The 23,028-nt window shown below is 40.8% G+C and overlaps 1 protein-coding gene across 2 annotated transcripts in view; it reads right to left on the bottom strand.

Moving 5' to 3' along the window:
- tmem178bb (transmembrane protein 178Bb) overlaps positions 1-23,028 on the bottom strand; it is a 742,373-nt gene that overhangs the window by 626,675 nt on the left and 92,670 nt on the right. The gene's annotated exons all lie outside the window — the stretch shown is intronic.

The following is a 23,028-nucleotide window of genomic DNA, read 5'->3' as shown; positions in this document are numbered from 1 at the left end:
TGCTAATGCAATATCACTGACTCTGCTAATGCAATATCACTGACTCTGCTAATGCAATATCACTGACGCTGCCAATCCAATATCACTGACACTGCAAATGCAATATCACTGACTCTGCTACCTGCGAATGCAATACAACTGACACTGCTAATGCAATATCACTGACTCTGCTAATGCAATATCACTGACTCTGCTAATGCAATATCACTGACTCTGCTAATCCAATATCACTGACTCTGCTAATCCAATATCACTGACTCTGCTAATCCAATATCACTGACTCTGCTAATCCAATATCACTGACTCTGCTAATCCAATATCACTGACTCTGCTAATCCAATATCACTGACTCTGCTAATGCAATATCACTGACTCTGCTAATGCAATATCACTGACTCTGCTAATGCAATATCACTGACACTGCTAATGCAATATCGCTGACTCTGCTAATGCAATATCACTGACACTGCGAATCCAATATCACTGACTCTGCTAATCCAATATCACTGACTCTGCTAATCCAATATCACCGACACTGCTAATCCAATATCACCGACACTGCTAATCCAATATCACTGACACTGCTAATCCAATATCACTGACACTGCTATCTGCGAATGCAATATCGCTGACACTGCTAATGCAATATAACTGACTCGGCTAATGCAATATCACTGACTCTGCTAATGCAATATCACTGACTCTGCTAATCCAATATCACTGACTCTGCAAATGCAATATCATTGACACTGCTAATCCAATATCACTGACACTGCTAATGCAATATAACTGACACTGCTAATGCTATATCACTGACTCTGCTCATCCAATATCACTGACACTGCTAATGCAATATCACTGACACTGCTAATGCAATATCATTGACTCTGCTAATCCAATATCACGGACTCTGCTAATCCAATATCACTGACTCTGTTAATCCAATATCACTGACTCTGCTAATCCAATGTCACTGACACTGCTAATCCCATATCACTGACTCTGCTAATCCAGTATCACTGACACTGCTAATCCCATATCACTGACACTGCTAATCCAATATCACTGACTCTGCTAATCCAATGTCACTGACTCTGCTAATCCAGTATCACTGACTCTGCTAATCCAGTATCACTGACTCTGCTAATCCAGTATCACTGACTCTGCTAATCCAGTATCACTGACTCTGCTAATCCAATGTCACTGACTCTGTTAATCCAATGTCACTGACTCTACTAATCCAATGTCACTGACACTGCTAATCCCATATCACTGACTCTGCTAATCCAGTATCACTGACACTGCTAATCCCATATCACTGACACTGCTAATCCCATATTAGTGACACTGCTAATGCAATATCACTGACTCTGCTAATCCAATATCACTGACTCTGCTAATCCAATGTCTGACTCTGCTAATCCAATATCACTGACACTGCCAATGCAATATCACTGACTCTGCTAATGCAATATCACTGACTCTGCTAATGCAATATCACTGACTCTGCTAGTGCAATATCACTGACTCTGCTAGTGCAATATCACTGACTCTGCTAATGCAATATCACTGACTCTGCTAATGCAATATCACTGATTCTGCCAATCCAATATCACTGACACTGCAAATGCAATATCACTGACTCTGCTACCTGCGAATGCAATACAACTGACACTGCTAATGCAATATCACTGACTCTGCTAATGCAATATCACTGACTCTGCTAATGCAATATCACTGACTCTGCTAATGCAATATCACTGACTCTGCTAATGCAATATCACTGACTCTGCTAATCCAATATCACTGACTCTGCTAATCCAATATCACTGACTCTGCTAATCCAATATCACTGACTCTGCTAATCCAATATCACTGACTCTGCTAATCCAATATCACTGACTCTGCTAATCCAATATCACTGACTCTGCTAATCCAATATCACTGACACTGCTAATCCAATATCACTGACACTTCTAATGCAATATCACTGACTCTGCTAATGCAATATCACTGACTCTGCCAATGCAATATCACTGACACTGCTAATGCAATATCACTGACACTGCTAATGCAATATCACTGACTCTGCTAATCCAATGTCACTGACTCTGCTAATCCAATATCACCGACACTGCTAATCCAATATCACTGACACTGCTAATCCAATATCACTGACACTGCTATCTGCGAATGCAATATCGCTGACACTGCCAATGCAATATAACTGACTCGGCTAATACAATATCACTGACTCTGCTAATGCAATATCACTGACTCTGCTAATCCAATATCACTGACTCTGCAAATGCAATATCATTGACACTGCTAATCCAATATCACTGACACTGCTAATGCAATATAACTGACACTGCTAATGCTATATCACTGACTCTGCTACCTGCTCATCCAATATCACTGACACTGCTAATGCAATATCACTGACACTGCTAATGCAATATCACTGACACTGCTAATGCAATATCATTGACTCTGCTAATCCAATATCACGGACTCTGCTAATGCAATATAACGGACTCTGCTAATGCAATATCACTCACAATGCTAATGCAATATAACTGACACTGCTAATGCAATATCACGGACTCTGCTACCTGCGAATGCAATATCACTGACACTGCGAATCCAATATCACTGACACTGCTAATGCAATATCACTGACTCTGCTAATGCAATATCACTGACTCTGCTAATGCAATATCACTGACTCGGCTACTCCAATATCACTGACTCTGCTAATCCAATATCACTGACTCTGCTAATCCAATATCACTGACTCTGCTAATCCAATATCACTGACTCTGCTAATCCAATATCACTGACTCTGCTAATCCAATATCACTGACACTGCTAATCCAATGTCAATGACTCTGCTAATCCAATGTCACTGACTCTGCTAATCCAATATCACTGACTCTGCTAATCCAATATCACTGACACTGCTAATCCAATATCACTGACACTGCTAATCCAATATCACTGACTCTGGTACCTGCGATTTCAATATCACTTACTCTGCTAATCCAATATCACTGACACTGCTATTCCAATATCACTGACTCTGCTACCTGCGAATGCAATATCACTGACTCTGCTACCTGCGAATGCAATATCGCTGACTCTGCAAATGCAATATCACTGACTCTGCTAATGCAATATCACTGACACTGCTAATCCAATATCACTGACACTGCTAATCCAATATCACTGACTCTACTAATGCAATATCACTGACTCTGCTAATCCAATATCACGGACTCTGTTAATGCAATATCACTGACACTGATAATGCAATATCACTGACTCTGCTACCTGCTAATCCAATATGAGTGACACAAATAATCCAATGTCACTGACACTGCTAATCCAATGTCACTGACTCTGCTAATCCAATGTCACTGACTCTGCTAATCCAGTATCACTGACTCTGCTAATCCAGTATCACTGACTCTGCGAATCCAATGTCACTGACTCTGCGAATCCAATGTCACTGACTCTGCGAATCCAATGTCACTGACTCTGTTAATCCAGTATCACTGACTCTGCTAATCCAATATCACTGACTCAGCTAATCGAATATCACTGACACTCATAATCCAATGTCACTGGCTCTGCTAATCCAATATCACTGACTCAGCTAATCCAATATCACTGACACTCATAATCCAATGTCACTGACTCTGCTAATCCAATATCACTGACTCTGCTAATCCAATATCACTGACTCTGCTAATCCAATATCACTGACTCTGCTAATCCAATATCACTGACACTGCTAATTCAATATCACTGACACTGCTATCTGCGAATGCAATATCGCTGACACTGCTAATGAAATATCACTGACTCTGATAATGCAATATCACTGACTCTGATAATCCAATATCACTGACTCTGCTACCTGCTAATCCAATATCAGTGACACTGCTAATCCAATGTCACTGACACTGCTAATCCAATATCACTGACTCTGCTAATCCAATATCACTGACTCTGCTAATCCAAAATCACTGACACTGCTAATCCAATATCACTGACACTGCTAATCCAATGTCACTGACTCTGCTAATCCAATGTCACTGACTCTGCTAATCCAATGTCACTGACTCTGCTAATCCAGTATCACTGACTCTGCGAATCCAGTATCACTGACTCTGCGAATCCAATGTCACTGACTCTGCTAATCCAATATAACTGACACTGCTAGTGCTATATCACTGACTCTGCTACCTGCTCATCCAATATCACTGACACTGCTAATGCAATATCACTGACACTGCTAATGCAATATCACTGACACTGCTAATGCAATATCATTGACTCTGCTAATCCAATATCACGGACTCTGCTAATGCAATATCACGGACTCTGCTAATGCAATATCACTCACAATGCTAATGCAATATAACTGACACTGCTAATGCAATATCACGGACTCTGCTACCTGCGAATGCAATATCACTGACACTGCTAATCCAATATCACTGACACTGCTAATGCAATATCACTGACTCTGCTAATCCAATATCACTGACTCTGCTAATCCAATGTCACTGACTCTGCTAATCCAATGTCACTGACTCTGCTAATCCAATGTCACTGACTCTGCTAATCCAATGTCACTGACTCTGCTAATCCAATGTCACTGACACTGCTAATCCAATATCACTGACACTGCTAATCCAATATCACAGACGCTGCTATCTGCGAATGCAATATCGCTGACACTGCTAATGCAATATAACTGACTCTGCTAATGCAATATCACTGACTCTGCTAATGCAATATCACTGACACTGCTAATCCAATATCACTGACACTGCTAATGCAATATCACTGACACTGCTAATGCAATATCACTGACTCTGATAATGCAATATCACTGACTCTGATAATCCAATATCACTGACTCTGCTAATCCAATATCACTGACTCTGCTAATCCAAAATCACTGACACTGCTAATCCAATATCACTGACACTGCTAATCCAATGTCACTGACTCTGCTAATCCAATGTCACTGACTCTGCTAATCCAATGTCACTGACTCTGCGAATCCAGTATCACTGACTCTGCGAATCCAATGTCACTGACTCTGCGAATCCAATGTCACTGACTCTGCTAATCCAATATCACTGACTCTGCTAATGCAATATCACTGACACTGCTAATGCAATATCACTGACTCTGATAATGCAATATCACTGACTCTGATAATCCAATATCACTGACTCTGCTACCTGCTAATCCAATATCAGTGACACTGCTAATCCAATGTCACTGACACTGCTAATACAATATCACTGACTCTGCTAATCCAATATCACTGACTCTGCTAATCCAAAATCACTGATACTGCTAATCCAATATCACTGACAGTGCTAATGCAATGTCACTGACTCTGCTAATCCAATGTCACTGACTCTGCTAATCCAATGTCACTGACTCTGCGAATCCAGTATCACTGACTCTGCGAATCCAGTATCACTGACTCTGCGAATCCAGTATCACTGACTCTGCGAATCCAGTATCACTGACTCTGCGAATCCAATGTCACTGACTCTGCTAATCCAATATCACTGACTCTGCTAATCCAGTATCACTGACTCTGCTAATCCAATATCACTGACTCAGCTAATCGAATATCACTGACTCTGCTAATCCAATATCACTGACTCTGCTAATCCAATATCACTGACTCTGCTAATCCAATATCACTGACTCTGCTAATCCAATATCACTGACTCTGCTAATCCAATATCACTGACTCTGCTAATCCAATATCACCGACACTGCTAATCCAATATCACTGACACTGCTATCTGCGAATGCAATATCGCTGACACTGCTAATGCAATATAACTGACTCTGCTAATGCAATATCACTGACTCTGCTAATGCAATATCATTGACACTGCTAATCCAATATCACTGACACTGCTAATGCAATATCACTGACACTGCTAATGCAATATCACTGACACTGCTAATGCTATATCACTGACACTGCTAATGCTATATCACTGACTCTGCTACCTGCTCATCCAATATCACTGACACTGCTAATGCAATATCACTGACACTGCTAATGCAATATCATTGACTCTGCTAATCCAATATCACGGACTCTGCTAATGCAATATCACGGACTCTGCTAATGCAATATCACTCACAATGCTAATGCAATATAACTGACACTGCTAATGCAATATCACGGACTCTGCTACCTGCGAATGCAATATCACTGACACTGCTAATCCAATATCACTGACACTGCTAATGCAATATCACTGACTCTGCTAATGCAATATCACTGACTCTGCTAATGCAATATCACTGACTCTGCTAATGCAATATCACTGACTCTGCTAATCCAATATCACTGACTCTGCTAATCCAATATCACTGACACTGCTAATCCAATATCACTGACACTGCTAATCCAATATCACTGACTCTGGTACCTGCAAATGCAATATCACTTACTCTGCTAATCCAATATCACTGACACTGCTATTCCAATATCACTGACTCTGCTACCTGCGAATGCAATATCACTGACTCTGCTACCTGCGAATGCAATATCGCTGACTCTGCTAATGCAATATCACTGACTCTGCTAATGCAATATCACTGACACTGCTAATCCAATATCACTGACTCTGCGAATCCAATATAATTGACTCTGCTAATCCAATGTCACTGACACTGCTAATGCAATATCACTGACTCTGCTAATCCAATATCACGGACTCTGCAAATGCAACATCACTGACACTGCAAATGCAATATCACTGACACTGCTAATGCAATATCACTGACTCTGCAAATGCAATATCACTGACTCTGCTAATCCAATATCACTGACTCTGCTAATGCAATATCACTGACTCTGCTAATGCAATATCACTGACTCTGCTAATCCAATATCACTGACACTGCAAATGCAATATCACTGACTCTGCTACCTGCGAATGCAATACAACTGACACTGCTAATGCAATATCACTGACTCTGCTAATGCAATATCACTGACTCTGCTAATCCAATGTCACTGACTCTGCTAATCCAATGTCACTGACTCTGCTAATCCAATGTCACTGACTCTGCTAATCCAATGTCACTGACACTGCTAATCCAATGTCACTGACACTGCTAATCCAATGTCACTGACACTGCTAATCCCATATCACTGACTCTGCTAATCCAATATCACTGACACTGCTAATCCAATATCACTGACACTGCTAATCCCATATCACTGACTCTGTTAATCCCATATCACTGACTCTGCTAATCCCATGTCACTGACACTGCTAATCCAATGTCACTGACACTGCTAATCCCATATCACTGACTCTGCTAATCCAATATCACTGACTCTGCTAATACAGTATCACTGACACTGCTAATCCCATATCACTGACACTGCTAATCCAATATCACTGACTCTGCTAATCCAATGTCACTGACTCTGCTAATCCAGTATCACTGACTCTGCTAATCCAGTATCACTGACTCTGCTAATCCAGTATCACTGACTCTGCTAATCCAGTATCACTGACTCTGCTAATCCAATGTCACTGACTCTGTTAATCCAATGTCACTGACTCTGTTAATCCAATGTCACTGACTCTACTAATCCAATGTCACTGACACTGCTAATCCCATATCACTGACTCTGCTAATCCAGTATCACTGACACTGCTAATCCCATATCACTGACACTGCTAATCCCATATCACTGACACTGCTAATGCAATATCACTGACTCTGCTAATGCAATATCACTGACTCTGCTAATCCAATGTCTGACTCTGCTAATCCAATATCACTGACACTGCTAATCCAATATCACTGACTCTGCTAATGCAATATCACTGACTCTGCTAATGCAATATCACTGACTCTGCTAATGCAATATCACTGACTCTGCTAATGCAATATCACTGACTCTGCCAATCCAATATCACTGACACTGCAAATGCAATATCACTGACTCTGCTACCTGCGAATGCAATACAACTGACACTGCTAATGCAATATCACTGACTCTGCTAATGCAATATCACTGACTCTGCTAATGCAATATCACTGACTCTGCTAATGCAATATCACTGACTCTGCTAATCCAATATCACTGACTCTGCTAATCCAATATCACTGACTCTGCTAATCCAATATCACTGACTCTGCTAATCCAATATCACTGACTCTGCTAATCCAATATCACTGACACTTCTAATGCAATATCACTGACTCTGCTAATGCAATATCACTGACTCTGCTAATGCAATATCACTGACACTGCTAATGCAATATCGCTGACACTGCTAATCCAATATCACTGACTCTGCTAATCCAATATCACTGACTCTGCTAATCCAAAATCACTGACACTGCTAATCCAATATCACTGACACTGCTAATCCAATGTCACTGACTCTGCTAATCCAATGTCACTGACTCTGCTAATCCAATGTCACTGACTCTGCTAATCCAGTATCACTGACTCTGCGAATCCAGTATCACTGACTCTGCGAATCCAATGTCACTGACTCTGCTAATCCAATATAACTGACACTGCTAGTGCTATATCACTGACTCTGCTACCTGCTCATCCAATATCACTGACACTGCTAATGCAATATCACTGACACTGCTAATGCAATATCACTGACACTGCTAATGCAATATCATTGACTCTGCTAATCCAATATCACGGACTCTGCTAATGCAATATCACGGACTCTGCTAATGCAATATCACTCACAATGCTAATGCAATATAACTGACACTGCTAATGCAATATCACGGACTCTGCTACCTGCGAATGCAATATCACTGACACTGCTAATCCAATATCACTGACACTGCTAATGCAATATCACTGACTCTGCTAATCCAATATCACTGACTCTGCTAATCCAATGTCACTGACTCTGCTAATCCAATGTCACTGACTCTGCTAATCCAATGTCACTGACTCTGCTAATCCAATGTCACTGACTCTGCTAATCCAATGTCACTGACTCTGCTAATCCAATATCACTGACACTGCTAATCCAATATCACTGACACTGCTAATCCAATATCACAGACGCTGCTATCTGCGAATGCAATATCGCTGACACTGCTAATGCAATATAACTGACTCTGCTAATGCAATATCACTGACTCTGCTAATGCAATATCACTGACACTGCTAATCCAATATCACTGACACTGCTAATGCAATATCACTGACACTGCTAATGCAATATCACTGACTCTGATAATGCAATATCACTGACTCTGATAATCCAATATCACTGACTCTGCTAATCCAATATCACTGACTCTGCTAATCCAAAATCACTGACACTGCTAATCCAATATCACTGACACTGCTAATCCAATGTCACTGACTCTGCTAATCCAATGTCACTGACTCTGCTAATCCAATGTCACTGACTCTGCGAATCCAGTATCACTGACTCTGCGAATCCAGTATCACTGACTCTGCGAATCCAATGTCACTGACTCTGCTAATCCAATATCACTGACTCTGCTAATGCAATATCACTGACACTGCTAATGCAATATCACTGACTCTGATAATGCAATATCACTGACTCTGATAATCCAATATCACTGACTCTGCTACCTGCTAATCCAATATCAGTGACACTGCTAATCCAATGTCACTGACACTGCTAATACAATATCACTGACTCTGCTAATCCAATATCACTGACTCTGCTAATCCAAAATCACTGATACTGCTAATCCAATATCACTGACACTGCTAATGCAATGTCACTGACTCTGCTAATCCAATGTCACTGACTCTGCTAATCCAATGTCACTGACTCTGCGAATCCAGTATCACTGACTCTGCGAATCCAGTATCACTGACTCTGCGAATCCAGTATCACTGACTCTGCGAATCCAGTATCACTGACTCTGCGAATCCAGTATCACTGACTCTGCGAATCCAGTATCACTGACTCTGCGAATCCAATGTCACTGACTCTGCTAATCCAATATCACTGACTCTGCTAATCCAGTATCACTGACTCTGCTAATCCAATATCACTGACTCAGCTAATCGAATATCACTGACTCTGCTAATCCAATATCACTGACTCTGCTAATCCAATATCACTGACTCTGCTAATCCAATATCACTGACTCTGCTAATCCAATATCACTGACTCTGCTAATCCAATATCACTGACACTTCTAATGCAATATCACTGACTCTGCTAATGCAATATCACTGACTCTGCTAATGCAATATCACTGACACTGCTAATCCAATATCATTGACTCTGCTAATCCAATATCACTGACTCTGCTAATCCAATATCACTGACTCTGCTAATCCAATATCACCGACACTGCTAATCCAATATCACTGACACTGCTATCTGCGAATGCAATATCGCTGACACTGCTAATGCAATATAACTGACTCTGCTAATGCAATATCACTGACTCTGCTAATGCAATATCATTGACACTGCTAATCCAATATCACTGACACTGCTAATGCAATATCACTGACACTGCTAATGCAATATCACTGACACTGCTAATGCTATATCACTGACACTGCTAATGCTATATCACTGACTCTGCTACCTGCTCATCCAATATCACTGACACTGCTAATGCAATATCACTGACACTGCTAATGCAATATCATTGACTCTGCTAATCCAATATCACGGACTCTGCTAATGCAATATCACGGACTCTGCTAATGCAATATCACTCACAATGCTAATGCAATATAACTGACACTGCTAATGCAATATCACGGACTCTGCTACCTGCGAATGCAATATCACTGACACTGCTAATCCAATATCACTGACACTGCTAATGCAATATCACTGACTCTGCTAATGCAATATCACTGACTCTGCTAATGCAATATCACTGACTCTGCTAATGCAATATCACTGACTCTGCTAATCCAATATCACTGACTCTGCTAATCCAATATCACTGACACTGCTAATCCAATATCACTGACACTGCTAATCCAATATCACTGACTCTGGTACCTGCAAATGCAATATCACTTACTCTGCTAATCCAATATCACTGACACTGCTATTCCAATATCACTGACTCTGCTACCTGCGAATGCAATATCACTGACTCTGCTACCTGCGAATGCAATATCGCTGACTCTGCTAATGCAATATCACTGACTCTGCTAATGCAATATCACTGACACTGCTAATCCAATATCACTGACTCTGCGAATCCAATATAATTGACTCTGCTAATCCAATGTCACTGACACTGCTAATGCAATATCACTGACTCTGCTAATCCAATATCACGGACTCTGCAAATGCAACATCACTGACACTGCAAATGCAATATCACTGACACTGCTAATGCAATATCACTGACTCTGCAAATGCAATATCACTGACTCTGCTAATCCAATATCACTGACTCTGCTAATGCAATATCACTGACTCTGCTAATGCAATATCACTGACTCTGCTAATCCAATATCACTGACACTGCAAATGCAATATCACTGACTCTGCTACCTGCGAATGCAATACAACTGACACTGCTAATGCAATATCACTGACTCTGCTAATGCAATATCACTGACTCTGCTAATCCAATGTCACTGACTCTGCTAATCCAATGTCACTGACTCTGCTAATCCAATGTCACTGACTCTGCTAATCCAATGTCACTGACACTGCTAATCCAATGTCACTGACACTGCTAATCCAATGTCACTGACACTGCTAATCCCATATCACTGACTCTGCTAATCCAATATCACTGACACTGCTAATCCAATATCACTGACACTGCTAATCCCATATCACTGACTCTGTTAATCCCATATCACTGACTCTGCTAATCCCATGTCACTGACACTGCTAATCCAATGTCACTGACACTGCTAATCCCATATCACTGACTCTGCTAATCCAATATCACTGACTCTGCTAATACAGTATCACTGACACTGCTAATCCCATATCACTGACACTGCTAATCCAATATCACTGACTCTGCTAATCCAATGTCACTGACTCTGCTAATCCAGTATCACTGACTCTGCTAATCCAGTATCACTGACTCTGCTAATCCAGTATCACTGACTCTGCTAATCCAGTATCACTGACTCTGCTAATCCAATGTCACTGACTCTGTTAATCCAATGTCACTGACTCTGTTAATCCAATGTCACTGACTCTACTAATCCAATGTCACTGACACTGCTAATCCCATATCACTGACTCTGCTAATCCAGTATCACTGACACTGCTAATCCCATATCACTGACACTGCTAATCCCATATCACTGACACTGCTAATGCAATATCACTGACTCTGCTAATCCAATATCACTGACTCTGCTAATCCAATGTCTGACTCTGCTAATCCAATATCACTGACACTGCTAATCCAATATCACTGACTCTGCTAATGCAATATCACTGACTCTGCTAATGCAATATCACTGACTCTGCTAATGCAATATCACTGACTCTGCCAATCCAATATCACTGACACTGCAAATGCAATATCACTGACTCTGCTACCTGCGAATGCAATACAACTGACACTGCTAATGCAATATCACTGACTCTGCTAATGCAATATCACTGACTCTGCTAATGCAATATCACTGACTCTGCTAATCCAATATCACTGACTCTGCTAATCCAATATCACTGACTCTGCTAATCCAATATCACTGACTCTGCTAATCCAATATCACTGACTCTGCTAATCCAATATCACTGACTCTGCTAATCCAATATCACTGACACTTCTAATGCAATATCACTGACTCTGCTAATGCAATATCACTGACTCTGCTAATGCAATATCACTGACACTGCTAATGCAATATCGCTGACTCTGCTAATGCAATATCACTGACACTGCTAATCCAATATCACTGACTCTGCGAATCCAATATCACTGACTCTGCTAATCCAATATCACCGACACTGCCAATCCAATATCACTGACACTGCTAATCCAATATCACTGACACTGCTATCTGCGAATGCAATATCGCTGACACTGCTAATGCAATATAACTGACTCGGCTAATGCAATATCACTGACTCTGCTAATGCAGTATCACTGACTCTGCTAATCCAATATCACTGACTCTGCAAATGCAATATCATTGACACTGCTAATCCAATATCACTGACACTGCTAATGCAATATAACTGACACTGCTAATGCTATATCACTGACTCTGCTACCTGCTCATCCAATATCACTGACACTGCTAATGCAATATCACTGACACTGCTAATGCAATATCATTGACTCTGCTAATCCAATATCACGGACTCTGCTAATCCAATATCACTGACTCTGTTAATCCAATATCACTGACTCTGCTAATCCAATGTCACTGACACTGCTAATCCCATATCACTGACTCTGCTAATCCAGTATCACTGACACTGCTAATCCCATATCACTGACACTGCTAATCCAATATCACTGACTCTGCTAATCCAGTGTCACTGACTCTGCTAATCCAGTATCACTGACTCTGCTAATCCAGTATCACTGACTCTGCTAATCCAGTATCACTGACTCTGCTAATCCAATGTCACTGACTCTGTTAATCCAATGTCACTGACTCTACTAATCCAATGTCACTGACACTGCTAATCCCATATCACTGACTCTGCTAATCCAGTATCACTGACACTGCTAATCCCATATCACTGACACTGCTAATCCCATATTAGTGACACTGCTAATGCAATATCACTGACTCTGCTAATCCAATATCACTGACTCTGCTAATCCAATGTCTGACTCTGCTAATCCAATATCACTGACACTGCCAATGCAATATCACTGACTCTGCTAATGCAATATCACTGACTCTGCTAGTGCAATATCACTGACTCTGCTAGTGCAATATCACTGACTCTGCTAATGCAATATCACTGACTCTGCTAATGCAATATCACTGATTCTGCCAATCCAATATCACTGACACTGCAAATGCAATATCACTGACTCTGCTACCTGCGAATGCAATACAACTGACACTGCTAATGCAATATCACTGACTCTGCTAATGCAATATCACTGACTCTGCTAATGCAATATCACTGACTCTGCTAATGCAATATCACTGACTCTGCTAATGCAATATCACTGACTCTGCTAATGCAATATCACTGACTCTGCTAATGCAATATCACTGACTCTGCTAATCCAATATCACTGACTCTGCTAATCCAATATCACTGACTCTGCTAATCCAATATCACTGACTCTGCTAATCCAATATCACTGACTCTGCTAATCCAATATCACTGACTCTGCTAATCCAATATCACTGACACTGCTAATCCAATATCACTGACACTGCTAATGCAATATCACTGACTCTGCTAATGCAATATCACTGACTCTGCTAATGCAATATCACTGACTCTGCTAATGCAATATCACTGACACTGCTAATGCAATATCACTGACACTGCTAATGCAATATCACTGACTCTGCTAATCCAATATCACTGACTCTGCTAATCCAATATCACCGACACTGCTAATCCAATATCACTGACACTGCTAATCCAATATCACTGACACTGCTATCTGCGAATGCAATATCGCTGACACTGCTAATGCAATATAACTGACTCGGCTAATGCAATATCACTGACTCTGCTAATGCAATATCACTGACTCTGCTAATCCAATATCACTGACTCTGCAAATGCAATATCATTGACACTGCTAATCCAATATCACTGACACTGCTAATGCAATATAACTGACACTGCTAATGCTTTATCACTGACTCTGCTACCTGCTCATCCATTATCACTGACACTGCTAATGCAATATCACTGACACTGCTAATGCAATATCACTGACACTGCTAATGCAATATCATTGACTCTGCTAATCCAATATCACGGACTCTGCTAATGCAATATAACGGACTCTGCTAATGCAATATCACTCACAATGCTAATGCAATATAACTGACACTGCTAATGCAATATCACGGACTCTGCTACCTGCGAATGCAATATCACTGACACTGCGAATCCAATATCACTGACTCTGCTAATGCAATATCACTGACTCTGCTAATGCAATATCACTGACTCGGCTACTCCAATATCACTGACTCTGCTAATCCAATATCACTGACTCTGCTAATCCAATATCACTGACTCTGCTAATCCAATATCAGTGACTCTGCTAATCCAATATCACTGACTCTGCTAATCCAATATCACTGACACTGCTAATCCAATGTCAATGACTCTGCTAATCCAATGTCACTGACTCTGCTAATCCAATATCACTGACTCTGCTAATCCAATATCACTGACACTGCTAATCCAATATCACTGACACTGCTAATCCAATATCACTGACTCTGGTACCTGCGATTTCAATATCACTTACTCTGCTAATCCAATATCACTGACACTGCTATTCCAATATCACTGACTCTGCTACCTGCGAATGCAATATCACTGACTCTGCTACCTGCGAATGCAATATCGCTGACTCTGCAAATGCAATATCACTGACTCTGCTAATGCAATATCACTGACACTGCTAATCCAATATCACTGACACTGCTAATCCAATATCACTGACTCTACTAATGCAATATCACTGACTCTGCTAATCCAATATCACGGACTCTGTTAATGCAATATCACTGACACTGATAATGCAATATCACTGACTCTGCTACCTGCTAATCCAATATGAGTGACACAAATAATCCAATGTCACTGACACTGCTAATCCAATGTCACTGACTCTGCTAATCCAATGTCACTGACTCTGCTAATCCAGTATCACTGACTCTGCTAATCCAGTATCACTGACTCTGCGAATCCAATGTCACTGACTCTGCGAATCCAATGTCACTGACTCTGCGAATCCAATATTACTGACTCTGTTAATCCAGTATCACTGACTCTGCTAATCCAATATCACTGACTCAGCTAATCGAATATCACTGACACTCATAATCCAATGTCACTGGCTCTGCTAATCCAATATCACTGACTCAGCTAATCCAATATCACTGACACTCATAATCCAATGTCACTGACTCTGCTAATCCAATATCACTGACTCTGCTAATCCAATATCACTGACTCTGCTAATCCAATATCACTGACTCTGCTAATCCAATATCACTGACTCTGCTAATCCAATATCACTGACACTGCTAATTCAATATCACTGACACTGCTATCTGCGAATGCAATATCGCTGACACTGCTAATGAAATATCACTGACTCTGATAATGCAATATCACTGACTCTGATAATCCAATATCACTGACTCTGCTACCTGCTAATCCAATATCAGTGACACTGCTAATCCAATGTCACTGACACTGCTAATCCAATATCACTGACTCTGCTAATCCAATATCACTGACTCTGCTAATCCAAAATCACTGACACTGCTAATCCAATATCACTGACACTGCTAATCCAATGTCACTGACTCTGCTAATCCAATGTCACTGACTCTGCGAATCCAGTATCACTGACTCTGCGAATCCAGTATCACTGACTCTGCGAATCCAGTATCACTGACTCTGCGAATCCAATGTCACTGACTCTGCTAATCCAATATAACTGACACTGCTAGTGCTATATCACTGACTCTGCTACCTGCTCATCCAATATCACTGACACTGCTAATGCAATATCACTGACACTGCTAATGCAATATCACTGACACTGCTAATGCAATATCATTGACTCTGCTAATCCAATATCACGGACTCTGCTAATGCAATATCACGGACTCTGCTAATGCAATATCACTCACAATGCTAATGCAATATAACTGACACTGCTAATGCAATATCACGGACTCTGCTACCTGCGAATGCAATATCACTGACACTGCTAATCCAATATCACTGACACTGCTAATGCAATATCACTGACTCTGCTAATCCAATATCACTGACTCTGCTAATCCAATGTCACTGACTCTGCTAATCCAATGTCACTGACTCTGCTAATCCAATGTCACTGACTCTGCTAATCCAATATCACTGACACTGCTAATCCAATATCACTGACACTGCTAATCCAATATCACAGACGCTGCTATCTGCGAATGCAATATCGCTGACACTGCTAATGCAATATAACTGACTCTGCTAATGCAATATCACTGACTCTGCTAATGCAATATCACTGACACTGCTAATCCAATATCACTGACACTGCTAATGCAATATCACTGACACTGCTAATGCAATATCACTGACTCTGATAATGCAATATCACTGACTCTGATAATCCAATATCACTGACTCTGCTAATCCAATATCACTGACTCTGCTAATCCAAAATCACTGACACTGCTAATCCAATATCACTGACACTGCTAATCCAATGTCACTGACTCTGCTAATCCAATGTCACTGACTCTGCTAATCCAATGTCACTGACTCTGCGAATCCAGTATCACTGACTCTGCGAATCCAGTATCACTGACTCTGCGAATCCAATGTCACTGACTCTGCTAATCCAATATCACTGACTCTGCTAATGCAATATCACTGACACTGCTAATGCAATATCACTGACTCTGATAATGCAATATCACTGACTCTGATAATCCAATATCACTGACTCTGCTACCTGCTAATCCAATATCAGTGACACTGCTAATCCAATGTCACTGACACTGCTAATACAATATCACTGACTCTGCTAATCCAATATCACTGACTCTGCTAATCCAAAATCACTGATACTGCTAATCCAATATCACTGACACTGCTAATGCAATGTCACTGACTCTGCTAATCCAATGTCACTGACTCTGCTAATCCAATGTCACTGACTCTGCGAATCCAGTATCACTGACTCTGCGAATCCAGTATCACTGACTCTGCGAATCCAGTATCACTGACTCTGCGAATGCAATATCGCTGACACTGCGAATGCAATATAACTGACTCTGCTAATGCAATATCACTGACTCTGCTAATGCAATATCATTGACACTGCTAATCCAATATCACTGACACTGCTAATGCAATATCACTGACACTGCTAATGCAATATCACTGACACTGCTAATGCTATATCACTGACACTGCTAATGCTATATCACTGACTCTGCTACCTGCTCATCCAATATCACTGACACTGCTAATGCAATATCACTGACACTGCTAATGCAATATCATTGACTCTGCTAATCCAATATCACGGACTCTGCTAATGCAATATCACGGACTCTGCTAATGCAATATCACTCACAATGCTAATGCAATATAACTGACACTGCTAATGCAATATCACGGACTCTGCTACCTGCGAATGCAATATCACTGACACTGCTAATCCAATATCACTGACACTGCTAATGCAATATCACTGACTCTGCTAATGCAATATCACTGACTCTGCTAATGCAATATCACTGACTCTGCTAATGCAATATCACTGACTCTGCTAATCCAATATCACTGACTCTGCTAATCCAATATCACTGACACTGCTAATCCAATATCACTGACACTGCTAATCCAATATCACTGACTCTGGTACCTGCAAATGCAATATCACTTACTCTGCTAATCCAATATCACTGACACTGCTATTCCAATATCACTGACTCTGCTACCTGCGAATGCAATATCACTGACTCTGCTACCTGCGAATGCAATATCGCTGACTCTGCTAATGCAATATCACTGACTCTGCTAATGCAATATCACTGACACTGCTAATCCAATATCACTGACTCTGCGAATCCAATATAATTGACTCTGCTAATCCAATGTCACTGACACTGCTAATGCAATATCACTGACTCTGCTAATCCAATATCACGGACTCTGCAAATGCAACATCACTGACACTGCAAATGCAATATCACTGACACTGCTAATGCAATATCACTGACTCTGCAAATGCAATATCACTGACACTGCAAATGCAATATCACTGACTCTGCTACCTGCTAATCCAATATCAGTGACACTGCTAATCCAATGTCACTGACACTGCTAATCCAATATCACTGACTCTGCTAATCCAATATCACTGACTCTGCTAATCCAATATCACTGACTCTGCTAATCCAATATCACTGACTCTGCTAATCCAATATCACTGACTCTGCTAATCCAATATCACTGACTCTGCTAATCCAATATCACTGACTCTGCTAATCCAATATCACTGACTCTGCAAATGCAATATCACTGACACTGCAAATGCAATATCACTGACTCTGATACCTGCTAATCCAATATCAGTGACACTGCTAATCCAATGTCACTGACTCTGCTAATCCAATATCACTGACTCTGCTAATCCAATATCACTGACTCTGCTAATCCAATATCACTGACTCTGCTAATCCAATATCACTGACTCTGCTAATCCAAAATCACTGACACTGCTAATCCAATATCACTGACACTGCTAATCCAATATCACTGACACTGCGAATCCAATATCACTGACACTGCGAATCCAATATCATTGACTCTGCTAATCCAGTATCACTGACTCTGCTACTCCAGTATCACTGACTCAGCTAATCGAATATCACTGACACTCATAATCCAATGTCACTGGCTCTGCTAATCCAATATCACTGACTCAGCTAATCCAATATCACTGACACTCATAATCCAATGTCACTGACTCTGCTTATCCACTATCACTGACACTCATAATCCAATATCACTGACACTGCTAATCCACTATCACTGACTCTGCTTATCCAGTATCACTAACACTGCTAATCCAGTATCACTGACACTGCTAATCCAGTATCACTGACACTGCTAATCCAGTATCACTGACTCTGCTAATCCAATATCACTGACTCTGCTAATCCAATATCTCTGACTCTGCTAATCCAATGTCACTGACTCTGCTAATCCAATGTCACTGACTCTGCTAATCCAACGTCACTGACTCTGCTAATCCAACGTCACTGACTCTGCTAATCCAACGTCACTGACTCTGCTAATGCAATATCGCTGACTCTGCAAATGCAATATCACTGACACTGCAAATGCAATATCACTGACTCTGCTAATCCAATATCAGTGACTCTGCTAATCCAATATCACTGACTCTGCTAATCCAATATCACTGACACTGCTAATCCAATGTCAATGACTCTGCTAATCCAATGTCACTGACTCTGCTAATCCAATATCACTGACTCTGCTAATCCAATATCACTGACACTGCTAATCCAATATCACTGACACTGCTAATCCAATATCACTGACTCTGGTACCTGCGATTTCAATATCACTTACTCTGCTAATCCAATATCACTGACACTGCTATTCCAATATCACTGACTCTGCTACCTGCGAATGCAATATCACTGACTCTGCTACCTGCGAATGCAATATCGCTGACTCTGCAAATGCAATATCACTGACTCTGCTAATGCAATATCACTGACACTGCTAATCCAATATCACTGACTCTGCTAATCCAGTATCACTGACTCTGCGAATCCAGTATCACTGACTCTGCGAATCCAATGTCACTGACTCTGCTAATCCAATATAACTGACACTGCTAGTGCTATATCACTGACTCTGCTACCTGCTCATCCAATATCACTGACACTGCTAATCCAATGTCACTGACTCTGCTAATCCAATATCACTGACACTGCTAATCCAATATCACTGACACTGCTAATCCAATATCACAGACGCTGCTATCTGCGAATGCAATATCGCTGACACTGCTAATGCAATATAACTGACTCTGCTAATGCAATATCACTGACTCTGCTAATGCAATATCACTGACACTGCTAATCCAATATCACTGACACTGCTAATGCAATATCACTGACACTGCTAATGCAATATCACTGACTCTGATAATGCAATATCACTGACTCTGATAATGCAATATCACTGACTCTGCTAATCCAATATCACTGACTCTGCTAATCCAAAATCACTGACACTGCTAATCCAATATCACTGACACTGCTAATCCAATGTCACTGACTCTGCTAATCCAATGTCACTGACTCTGCTAATCCAATGTCACTGACTCTGCGAATCCAGTATCACTGACTCTGCGAATCCAGTATCACTGACTCTGCGAATCCAATGTCACTGACTCTGCTAATCCAATATCACTGACTCTGCTAATGCAATATCACTGACACTGCTAATGCAATATCACTGACTCTGATAATGCAATATCACTGACTCTGATAATCCAATATCACTGACTCTGCTACCTGCTAATCCAATATCAGTGACACTGCTAATCCAATGTCACTGACACTGCTAATACAATATCACTGACTCTGCTAATCCAATATCACTGACTCTGCTAATCCAAAATCACTGATACTGCTAATCCAATATCACTGACACTGCTAATGCAATGTCACTGACTCTGCGAATCCAATGTCACTGACTCTGCTAATCCAATGTCACTGACTCTGCGAATCCAGTATCACTGACTCTGCGAATCCAGTATCACTGACTCTGCGAATCCAGTATCACTGACTCTGCGAATCCAATGTCACTGACTCTGCTAATCCAATATCACTGACTCTGCTAATCCAGTATCACTGACTCTGCTAATCCAATATCACTGACTCAGCTAATCGAAGATCACTGACTCTGCTAATCCAATATCACTGACTCTGCTAATCCAATATCACTGACTCTGCTAATCCAATATCACTGACTCTGCTAATCCAATATCACTGACACTGCTAATCCAATATCACTGACACTTCTAATGCAATATCACTGACTCTGCTAATGCAATATCACTGACTCTGCTAATGCAATATCACTGACACTGCTAATCCAATATCATTGACTCTGCTAATCCAATATCACTGACTCTGCTAATCCAATATCACTGACTCTGCTAATCCAATATCACCGACACTGCTAATCCAATATCACTGACACTGCTATCTGCGAATGCAATATCGCTGACACTGCTAATGCAATATAACTGACTCTGCTAATGCAATATCACTGACTCTGCTAATGCAATATCATTGACACTGCTAATCCAATATCACTGACACTGCTAATGCAATATCACTGACACTGCTAATGCAATATCACTGACACTGCTAATGCTATATCACTGACACTGCTAATGCTATATCACTGACTCTGCTACCTGCTCATCCAATATCACTGACACTGCTAATGCAATATCACTGACACTGCTAATGCAATATCATTGACTCTGCTAATCCAATATCACGGACTCTGCTAATGCAATATCACGGACTCTGCTAATGCAATATCACTCACAATGCTAATGCAATATAACTGACACTGCTAATGCAATATCACGGACTCTGCTACCTGCGAATGCAATATCACTGACACTGCTAATCCAATATCACTGACACTGCTAATGCAATATCACTGACTCTGCTAATGCAATATCACTGACTCTGCTAATGCAATATCACTGACTCTGCTAATGCAATATCACTGACTCTGCTAATCCAATATCACTGACTCTGCTAATCCAATATCACTGACACTGCTAATCCAATATCACTGACACTGCTAATCCAATATCACTGACTCTGGTACCTGCAAATGCAATATCACTTACTCTGCTAATCCAATATCACTGACACTGCTATTCCAATATCACTGACTCTGCTACCTGCGAATGCAATATCACTGACTCTGCTACCTGCGAATGCAATATCGCTGACTCTGCTAATGCAATATCACTGACTCTGCTAATGCAATATCACTGACACTGCTAATCCAATATCACTGACTCTGCGAATCCAATATAATTGACTCTGCTAATCCAATGTCACTGACACTGCTAATGCAATATCACTGACTCTGCTAATCCAATATCACGGACTCTGCAAATGCAACATCACTGACACTGCAAATGCAATATCACTGACACTGCTAATGCAATATCACTGACTCTGCAAATGCAATATCACTGACA

This window comes from Scyliorhinus torazame, chromosome 19 (assembly GCF_047496885.1).
Source record: "Scyliorhinus torazame isolate Kashiwa2021f chromosome 19, sScyTor2.1, whole genome shotgun sequence".
NCBI classification, from domain to species: domain Eukaryota; kingdom Metazoa; phylum Chordata; class Chondrichthyes; order Carcharhiniformes; family Scyliorhinidae; genus Scyliorhinus; species Scyliorhinus torazame.
Note: the sequence above shows the minus strand (reverse complement) of the source record. Positions and strands in the feature narration are given on the sequence as shown.